Below are 10,511 nucleotides of genomic sequence, written 5' to 3' on the forward strand. Positions count from 1 at the left end.
GTATACAAGATCAAGGACAAATATAATTATATAAGTATATAAAGTAAATTTTGACTGTACTCAATATTAGTCTTACAAAATGAGGAACAGAGTTGCATTCACTGAGTGACACACACAACTTGGACAAACATATTTGGAAAAAAACCTTGAAAATTGTTAGAACACTTACCATTTTTCTTCCCATGTGGGCAGGAAATGTCCCTGTGATGCAAATTCCTTTGTGCCAGTACACAAATATTTTTAACCCTTTCTCTGCCAGATAAAATTTCTTATAGTGTAAAAACTGTGACATGCAATACAATGTAGACCAAAGAAGTTGTTTTCATAAGTAAAGGAGATGCATTTCAACAATATACAAGAGGAAGTAATTTATTTAGAGCTTATTTTAATTGTTAAATTTGGCAAAGGAGTTGGTCACCCAATGTGTGGGACAAGAGAAAACGGCCATTTTTTGAGGTGGTTCAAAGGTATTCGGTCTTTTGAATAATATCTAAGGCGCTTATTTTTCCACCAAATTTTACAGTTTGTCTTATAACAAGTACCTTGTTAAAAACATTGTCATTTAGATATTTTGGACATGTACATTTGAAATTTAAGTGGTGGGACAGGAAATGTACCAAAATCCTGGAATGACCCATAAACCTTATTTAAGAAAATACTTGAAGCTCCTAAATGTCTACCAGACTGGGTATTGGATTTATTTAATTAAGAATAGAGGTTTTATTGTTAAGTTTACTTCTGTTGTGAACAAACCAGTTGTCTCAGGTTGAGAGAATTTAATTTAATTTGATAGATGTAAATGCACTTTACATAGTGTAACTGTTTTATTTATTTATTTTTTTTTACAAAGATTTCGGATTTTAAAGGATTTTATCCTGCACTGGTCTTTTGATGTGCAATAAATATCAAAAGTTAGCTAGGGTTTAGCAGCGAACGTAAATTGTTACCGGGGGTGTAAAATAGACACAGATTAAGTATTATATCCAGTACTGGTTATATCTCGATCGATCGCCAGTGGTTGGCGCCAGAGCGAACTAGTAACTCATTGAAACATAGATGTGGATCAGAGGTAAATAAACTAGATTTTTTTTTTTTTTCAGCATGAGAAATTGAATGTGTGGTGTGTGAAGACAGTCAAATGCGTGTGTCTCACGCTCAATGCGTGAGAGTTGGCAACCCTGAAGTAGTGAGTAACTATAACTAATTACTTTTTTAAAGTAACATTCCCAACACTGTTTAAATAAATGTAAAAAATGTGCCATATTTTTGTCAATTGTGATTTGTCACCACAATCGAAATTTGTCCTCCGCTTTTTACCCATCTGTGCAGTTAGAATTTTGCTGCTGAATGTAACTTGCAATCTAACGTAGTTACTTTTAAAATCAAGTAATCAGTATCATAACTAAGTTACTTTTTAAAGGAGAAATCAGTAATCGGATTTCTTTTTCAAGGTAACTAAGCCATCACTGGTGGCCAGGTAACAGAATACTGGACGAATAAAAAAACTACAAACGACAGAAAGTATTTGTTTGAGTGATAATAAATGTTCAGTGTTCCTTTTCAAAATAAATAAATGGAAGAATTATATTTAAATAAAAAGTAAAGCAAAGGTTTTCACAATCCGTACATTAACACAACCCCAGTCAGACACCAAGAGAACATACATTCAGAACTGAATGCTAACACTTTATTCATTACAATCATGTTCTCCGGTGGGAAAAATGACAGAAGTACATAAATACTGTCAGCAGCCTTAAAAAGAACAAATACTGAATGTAAGACACAAAAATAGTGAGTGAGAGTGAGAATGAATCAGTAGTGAACATGTGAAAGAAAAAAGTGAGTAGCCATATGAACAAACAAACAAATAAACAAACAAACAGTCCTGTTCCATGATAAAAAGCTTTAAAATTATTTTTTAAATCCCACAAAAACCAGTACAGGGCCTTTACTTCAGCAGGTGACCATGTTAACATCCACCACGCACACACACACACACACACACACACACACACACACACACACAATCCCTTTCCATGTGCATCCATAATCAGAGTTTGTTCATCATTTTGCACATAGCACTGCTAATGGTGCATTGCTAAAGTGGTGGAATAAAGAGCAGCATGTAGAGAGCTATGAGAAACCTAACACACACGCACACAAACCCAACACACACACACTCATACACACACACAAACTCAACGCACACAAACCCAACACACGCCCACAAACCCAACACACACACAAACTCAACGCACACAAACCCAACACACACACGCACTCAAACCCAACACAGACACACACGCACACAAACCCAACACACACACAAACTCAGCGCACACAAACCCAACACACACACAAACTCAACGCACACAAACCCAACACACACACGCACTCAAACCCAACACACACAAACTCAACGCACACAAACCCAACACACACACGCACACAAACCTAACACACACACACGCACTCAAACCCAACACAGACACACACGCACACAAACCCAACACACACACGCACACAAACCCAACAGACACACACACAAAAACCCAACACAGACAGACAGACACACAAACCCAATACACACACACACACTCAAACCCAACACGTACACACAAACCCAACACGTACACACAAACCCAACACATACACTTCCTTGACCATAGCACAGTGTTTGTGTGCATGTATGTCAGTCATGGCCTGGCGGTTAGGGAACTGGTCTTGTGACTGGAGGGTCGTGGGTTTGATTCCCAGACCTGAGGCCATGACTGAGGTGCCCCTGAGCAAGGCCCTTAACCATCTATTGCTCACTTGTATAAAAAATGAGATAAAAATGTAAATCGCTCTGGATAAGGGCATTTGCCAAATGCTGTAAATGTAAATGTATGTGTAGGGAATTTCAGTAGTGAAGTGTCACCTTTAGTACCAGTGTTAGTAATACTACAGTAGATCCAAACCCACCACTTTCAACATACTCAAAAAGTGCCACATGCAGGGATTCCTGCCATTTAACAGAATCAACTCAAACAGATTCGTCATAGGCAATCAAAACCAGGGCCTATCCCCCTCAATAGCCAATGCCAGGTGTGTCACATCCACAGACATGTGCTGGTGTTCACAAGATTGGTGAGGGCGGAGCTTGAGGTCTGAAATGCGAAGTGAGGCAGCCTGGTGATATCGTGGTTCCTCAGCCTGATTTCTCTCTAGTGCAGGCTCCGCCCATTTCAGGGTGGAGGAGGCCGGGCGGGGGTTTCTCGCATCAGCAGGCATGCAGAACGAGCACATCCACCCCATCACCTGGCTCAAGCAGCTGGTGAGCCAATGAGGACATAGCCAGACCTTCTCGGTAGCCAACGAGAGAGCAGGAGGAGGGGCAAATACAATAAGCCAGGAGGCCGAGTCTTTAGCCAGCGAGGAAGCATTGGTCAGAAGCCAATCGGAAACCAGCAAGCGGCACGCATCACTTCCTCTTGGAGGAGCCGATCCGCCGCACCTGCCACATCCACCGTCCACGCTGGCGGGGATGACTGTGAACTGCTTGCGGTCGGAGCTGTACTTGAAGAGCTTCTCGATCATCTTGCGGGTAACGGCGCGAGGGCCCGTGCCGGACAGCTTCAGGATCTCCTGGGTGTCGGCGGCGTAGGTGTACAGCGCCCGGAACTGGCAGCCACCAACACGGAACAGGATCATCAGGTGGTTGCACTCGCAACGCTCGATCTCCTGCGGAGAAACGCACGTCAAACACAAACCACCGCCGCCGCGGTCAGACCTCCCAGATCGGAGGATGTCTTATGCTCTCCTGAAAACATGAACACTTTGAGTGACGCTCGTGACCCCTGCCCTGACCGGGGTCGTTTCGGCGGTAACAGGCCTCAGCTCTAGGATGCCGTTCTTCTGGGCTTCGTTGACCTTGCCAGCCAGACAGCAGTGGCTTTCTGGATGATTCACACTGGGCTCCTTGCACAATTTCGGGGCTGAGATTCACACACACACACAGTCACAAGCATGTGTTTGTGTTCGTATCATTTCATATTTGACCACATGGAAACACCGGACAGATCTGACAGCTGGTTGCCTACACAGAAGTGGGGTTTTTAACCAAAGCATGCCAGCACACATCATGTATCCACTCCATACATATCGAAACATTCCAAGACTGACCTGACATCAGTGAATGAGGGATTCAGGCCATGTGAGTGATCGGTCACTGTTTATTCAGCTTGGTACACTTATACTGGGCACATGCGCTTATCCAGAGACTGAGATATTAGCAGTGTGTGTGTGTGTGTGTGTATGTGTGTGTGTGTGGCCAGATCTAAATTACTTATGTAGGAGAACAAATACAGAATTAAAATGGACGACACTAGAGCAGGAATATGTGGAAGTTTCAGAAATAATAGTGAAAGATACATCAGTGATTGTTGAGGCTTGTGTTAAAGTTAATGAAACATCCCACCAGCTGCAAAGTAAAACATCAAGAAAAATACTGCTGGAGGATTAACGTGTAGAGCAACAATACTGGTCCAGTCTAAGCTTCAGGGGAAGCTGGCTAACCTGGCATCTGCTGATCATTCAGTATCACACTCAATATTCAGAAATGCTGAAATCAGTGAGGAGGTTTTGATATTTTGATACCAACTAAATATAACCTCTCACTCTGGTATCCATCAGTCCATTCACCCTTCTGTTTGCTTCATGGCTCCACCCAGCAGTTGGAGTCTGTGGCCCACATTCTGAATGGCTGTAGTTCTCTTAAAGGTCTGGGTCCGTATTTATCAAACTTCTTAGAGTGGAATTTTGGACTTAAGTGCTGAAAAATTCTTAGATTTGCTCCTACTCACAGAGTTAAGTGTAAGTGCCTGTTATCAAAACTATATAAGTATAAGAATCACTCTTACTCTCCCGAAAAGTTAAGACTGCTCCAGAGGACTCATAAGTCGTTAAGAGTTGCCACAAGGGGGCTGAGATGGCACTGAGAAGACAGAGACGCGTGCGAACCTTCATTTTAGGTACACATTTCAATTTTATAGATATATAAATATGCACATAAATATGCACAATGCACAAATATGCACAATAATTAGGCATTAAGATAAGCATGGGTTTAAATTTTTTTCTTCCTTTCATTTTCTTCATGTAAGAGTGTAATTAATATTCATGCTGCGATTTTAGTACTTTAATTTTAAGCTTTGACTTCTGCCTTGTGTGACAGAAATTATTGACTAATCATCATTGATTAGATCATGTTTAGTTATTATAAGAGATCATTATGAACTTTATGATTTAGTATTTGTCCATTCTGACTAAGCAGAAGGACTACAATAATGAAGTAGTGTGATTCAGTGTAACCATGTTTAGTTCATATTATGCATGTGTGCTATACGTGACCCAGGTCAGGGAGAGTGCTGAGGGTAAGAACACTGTTAACTGGTAGTCACTAGACTACTAGTCTTGGGTCATTTAGCTTTCTCTGTGTTCAACTGATACATCAGTTGCTTCCGCTAACTCTAGGGAAGTCCATATTAGGAGATACACACATGTGAGACAAAGTAGCCTGCTGGACGCTTATGTTTTGGAACATGCTGTGCTAAAGATAACCTGCTGTTAGAACTGCTGAATTGTGTTTAAGATTGTATATAAGCGGGGGACTGCCCCCCTGCCTTCAGAGTTGTCATGCTTGAATGAGACTCTCATGTCTGTGTCTGTCTTGTGTCTGTCTTTGTCCTATTTATATATATTTATAGTTTTGTAATAAATTAATCATTTAACCACGTCTGAGTCCTCATCCATTTCCAGAAAATTTCCACGACAATAGTATAACTGCTATACGAACAGGCTCCTCTATACCATCAAAACCGTTCATTTTAGCGGACTTTGAGAGTGAAAAACGAGATATATTTTAACAAAGTAGGCTCCAAGAAATGCCGGGCGGCTCAACAGGTCGCGTCTATGATGTTTCCATATGTGGTGGTGTGCTGTGATTGGATGAGTGGAGATGTGGCGTTCTGCGGGAAATCAGGATTGGCGTTTGTTGCATTTTGGAAGGAAAGAGAGAAAGCAGGGCAGTATTACACGGCGGATGTGGCGTTTTGATAAGAATTGAATATTGGCTTTTCAAGAGTGTTCACATACCATTCTGATTCTGGCTCTAACTCATTTTTTAAAAAAAACGGCGTTTATCGCGTTTTGGAACCAAACTCTTCATATATATATATATATATATATATATATATATATATATATATATATATATATATATATATATATATATATAGCCTATATATGTGTGTGTGTGTGTGTGTGTGTGTATATATACTGTATGTTAATCTATACATGGCACGTAGTGTATATGACAGCTTTAATTGTCATATAGAAAATATTACCTCCAGCAATAGTATGATTACAAAGCCATAGTGGCATACCAAAATAACTAACAAACTTAACAACTTGACCCTGACAAAATACAGGGGAAAAACAACTGAAACAGTGCATGAAAACCTACTGAAACCTACATTGTTCACTCAGTGAGTAACCTCTGCAGCTTTTCTTTTTTTCTCTCTCAGCTTTTCAGCACCACCTTTACGTTTCGTAGTTTATTTAGACCAGGAGTGGCCAACCCGTCAGAGACCAATAGCTACTTTTTTTACTGTGCTACAGCAAAGAGCCACATCATACACATGGACATGCTTGAACATCACCCATCCCTCCCCCCTCCCCCCCCCTCTCTCTCTCACACACACACACACACACACACACACACACACACACACACACCTCTGCTCAGATTTATTGTAAATGTCACACACAAACAATGTGGGGGCAGTCATGGTCTGGTGGTTAGGGAACTGGTCTGGCTTTGATTCCCAGGCCTGATGCCATGACTGACGTGCCCTTGAGCAAGGCACATAACCCCAACTGCTCCCCGGGTGCTGGGCTAGGGCTGCCTACTCTGTTAAAAACGTCCTCTGTTCATCTTCATATTTTTGTTTAGATGTGCATTTTCCCTGCCATTTTGAGAACACACACACAAATTGTTTATTGAAATTATCTTGTTCTGACTAGGAAGCGGTGTTTTCATCTCACGCACAATACCGGGGTGAACTCAAGCTAAGCGAACAGCACATTAAAAACAAACACAAACTTCGATATAAACATAAGGCGTGATATGTTTCAGGACTTTGGCACGGTTGGAGGAGGTGGGCGCACACTACGCAACTGTTGTTTTCTAGGTGAAAAGTGGATCAACTCCGATATCAACACTCGTTACATCGCCACTGACCTGCGCTCACCTTTAGGAAGAAGAGAACAGACAGCGGCAGTAGTTTTGAAGCTCCCTCAGTCATCTGCGGTGCCTTTGCTGCACCTCGTATGTGGTTTATTCCAAAACGTGTGACAGAAGAACCGCGTCTCACCAACGAGACTCAAAGCACAATCACAATAGCACAGACACTTCATGCCGCTAGTCTCCCGTTTTCCACTACGCCGGTTTTAAAAGTATTAGCGGCTCGCTAGGCTTGTAAACAAACCGCGCACCACGAAGGTGTAGCAGTGTGTCGCCCTCAGAGCTGATGAACTAACCGGGCCACGGCACAGATCGTTAGTGCAGGTGAGAGCGCGGACCGGCTGGGGAGACCCATGAAACCAGGCAAAGAGCCGCAGGTTGGCCACTCCTGGTCTAGACCCTGGCTTAGACTGCTCCATCTTTACGGCAATGCGGACCTATTTTTTCCACGTTTCAGTAGTGTCAACCGTGTCGCGGAGGGATTACATGATGAGTTAGACCAGGGCTACTCAGATCAGGTCCTTTAATGAATTTGTAACGCGGCCCATCGCCCCATAAATAATAACAACAAATTACGTTCGCTTCAATTTTACATCCACTATGACAGTATTAGTACAGGTCTGAAAATTGTCTGGCCCACAGGTCAGAGCTCTCTGCCAAATCTGGCCCGCAGAAAAATAAAGTTGAATAACCCTGAGTTAGACCCTCAGCAGTGTCAGTGTGCAACTGGCGTCTCACTTGACTCGTGGGATACAAACAGGGAGATATAATTAATATGGCATTAGTATGGACAAGGCTTTTCCAGTTCGTGACTACTTGTATTAATAAGTGACACAGCTGCTGTATGTTTTCGTAGTCCAGCACCAGCTGGCCCAGTCCGCGGCCCGGTCCAACTCGTTCATGTGTTCACAGGCTCAGTCCGCGGCCGCGCTGAGCAGGTTAGTGTGACTGGAGCGGGGGAGATAATAACACCGTTAAACAGCAGCGTGACTACGGGCCGGGGACGCAGTGCGCCGCAATGGCTCCTCCACGGGCCGAGTTAAACCATAGGCGGCCGGCGGCCCACCAACCCATCGGCCCACCGGGGAAATCCTCGGTAGTAATGTATGCCAGTCAGCCCCTGGTGCCCAGCGTTAGGGATAGGTCATACCATACAGTATATTACAATATATCAGCATACAGTATATGACTCTAAACCACAATCCTTTGTTACGTATGAGGAGTGAATAGATTAGTTCTATTACGCAATTCATTCGATTTTGGTGAGCGAGTATTTGAGGCGCAACGTGACCCAACTCTTGTGTGTGGTTTCAAGACGAAAGGAGTGAAACAGGTAGGTCACCCGGTCCTGAGTCGCTTGGACGTGTGAGATGTAGTCCAGGTCTGTAGTTTGGGGAGGACAAACGCGGCGTGTAGCGCTTAGACTCGAGCGCCGCGTAACCGCGACGTGAGCGGGCCGTGTTTGTGTTTTGTACGACAGTGGCAGTAGTCTGCGTTACCCTGCTGTTCCTAACCCTGATCTTTGAAGGATGTGAGGACAGGTGGCTAATGGAGGGTGTGTGTGTGTGAATTGTACCTTTGAAGGATGTGAGGACAGGTGGCTAATGGAGGGTGTGTGTGTGTGAATTGTACCTTTGAAGGCGTAGAGCAGGGCTCGGCAACCTATGGCACGCGTGCCACCGTTGGCACGCCGAGGGATAATCACTGGCACGCGACACGCTGGACCAACATCAGCAAATATATATATAAAATAATATAAATGATTATATTAATGGACTATACTTCCGTGAGTGACCGTAGCGCGCGACTCCGCACACCTCGCGCCAACCTGCGCGAGCGGCGGAGGCGTTTATACTTGGCGATCGATCGCGATATAATACTTAATTTGTGTCCATTTACACACACACACCCCCCCCCCCCCCCCCCCCCCCGGTCAAAGACTCTTAAACTCGCCACCCCCTCCAAATTTATTTGTTGATAGTGGCACACTCATTGACTAGACATGTTAAAGTTGGCACTCCATGTCTCAAAGGTTGCCGACCCCTGGCGTAGAGCATACACACACACACACACACAAACGCGCGAAACACTGCTATCTGTGCCAAGAGAGGCTCGCACAGACTCTTTCTCTTTTTTCTTTGTTTCTTTCTCTCACTCTCTTACACACACACACACACACACACACACACAAACAGGTGCATATAAATCCCAGTACCTGTATTGGGGCCTACATTACCCAAGTTCCCCACCCAGACGTACGTGTTTGACTAGTCATAATGCAGCTCTGTGTTTCCCCATGTCCTTGGGGAATCTCCATGTGCAAAGTTGGTTGTGTTTGTTTCAAGGGAAGCAGCATTTATGCCATTGCTTGAGGTGAGGTTTAAAAAGGGTCTCCATTTTATAGTGTGTGGAGGATTTCTGGGTAATTATGCAGTGTTTCTAAAGGCTGCACTGTCCTCATATGTGTGGAGTATTGGGGGTGTTGCATGTGTTGCAGCCCCCACCATGTAATAAAGACAAACACACACACACACATATGGCCACCTAAATAACACTAAATCCTAACAGCTGATGAATATTTAATTAGGAGATTATCAGTGAGCTGTAATTAACATCAATAGTTAAATCTCTCTCCCTCTTTTACACACACACTCTCTACTTTCTTTCTCTCTCTCTCAGGACTATATGAACATGGTGCAGGACCTGGAGCAGGGCTGGGCGCCAGGAGAAAGTAACATAACGCTGACCAAGCGGAGAGAGAGGCTGAGGGCTGTGTGTGTGTTTGTTTGTTTGTGTGTGTGTGTGTGTTTGTGTGGGTGTATCTGTGTGTGTTTGAGGCACAGAGAGGGAGCAAACAGATTTCTGAAAGTCAGTCACACTACATCAGTACGTCTTCTTTTAAGTAAATGTGTGTGTGTATGTCTGTGTGTATATGTATGCGTGTGTGTGTGTGTATGTGAGTTGGTATGTATGCGAGTGTGTGTGTATATGTATGTATATTTGTGTGTGTGTATATATATATAGATATATATATATATGGGGACACAGATACAGAGCTTAATGTCTGTGTGTGTGTGTGTGTGTGTGTGTGTGTGTAGGAATGTGTGGAGAGACATAATCAGGCTCTGTCAGCACGCACAGCTGAACTGCAGGACCTGCGCATGCAGCTAAGTAACACACCCTTAGAGACGGCCCAGCTGCGAGCCTCGCTGGCTGAGAAGGACGC

General features: G+C 43.6%; 1 protein-coding gene and 1 long non-coding RNA gene across 2 annotated transcripts in view; one reads left to right on the forward strand and one right to left on the reverse strand.

Moving 5' to 3' along the window:
- LOC143500316 (uncharacterized) overlaps positions 1–10,511 on the reverse strand; it is a 55,421-nt gene that overhangs the window by 14,949 nt on the left and 29,961 nt on the right. The window lies entirely within an intron of this gene.
- Positions 8,251–10,511, forward strand: part of LOC143500313 (uncharacterized) — a 4,379-nt gene continuing 2,118 nt past the window's right edge. Inside the window, exons 1-3 of the long non-coding RNA XR_013126744.1 lie at positions 8,251–8,618; positions 9,965–10,171; positions 10,384–10,511. The exon at positions 10,384–10,511 is cut by the window's right edge and continues 324 nt beyond it. This is a non-coding gene — a long non-coding RNA (uncharacterized LOC143500313). The remainder of the gene's footprint in view (positions 8,619–9,964; positions 10,172–10,383) is intronic.

This window comes from Brachyhypopomus gauderio, unplaced genomic scaffold, assembly GCF_052324685.1.
Source record: "Brachyhypopomus gauderio isolate BG-103 unplaced genomic scaffold, BGAUD_0.2 sc140, whole genome shotgun sequence".
In the NCBI taxonomy this organism is placed as follows: Eukaryota; Metazoa; Chordata; class Actinopteri; order Gymnotiformes; family Hypopomidae; genus Brachyhypopomus; species Brachyhypopomus gauderio.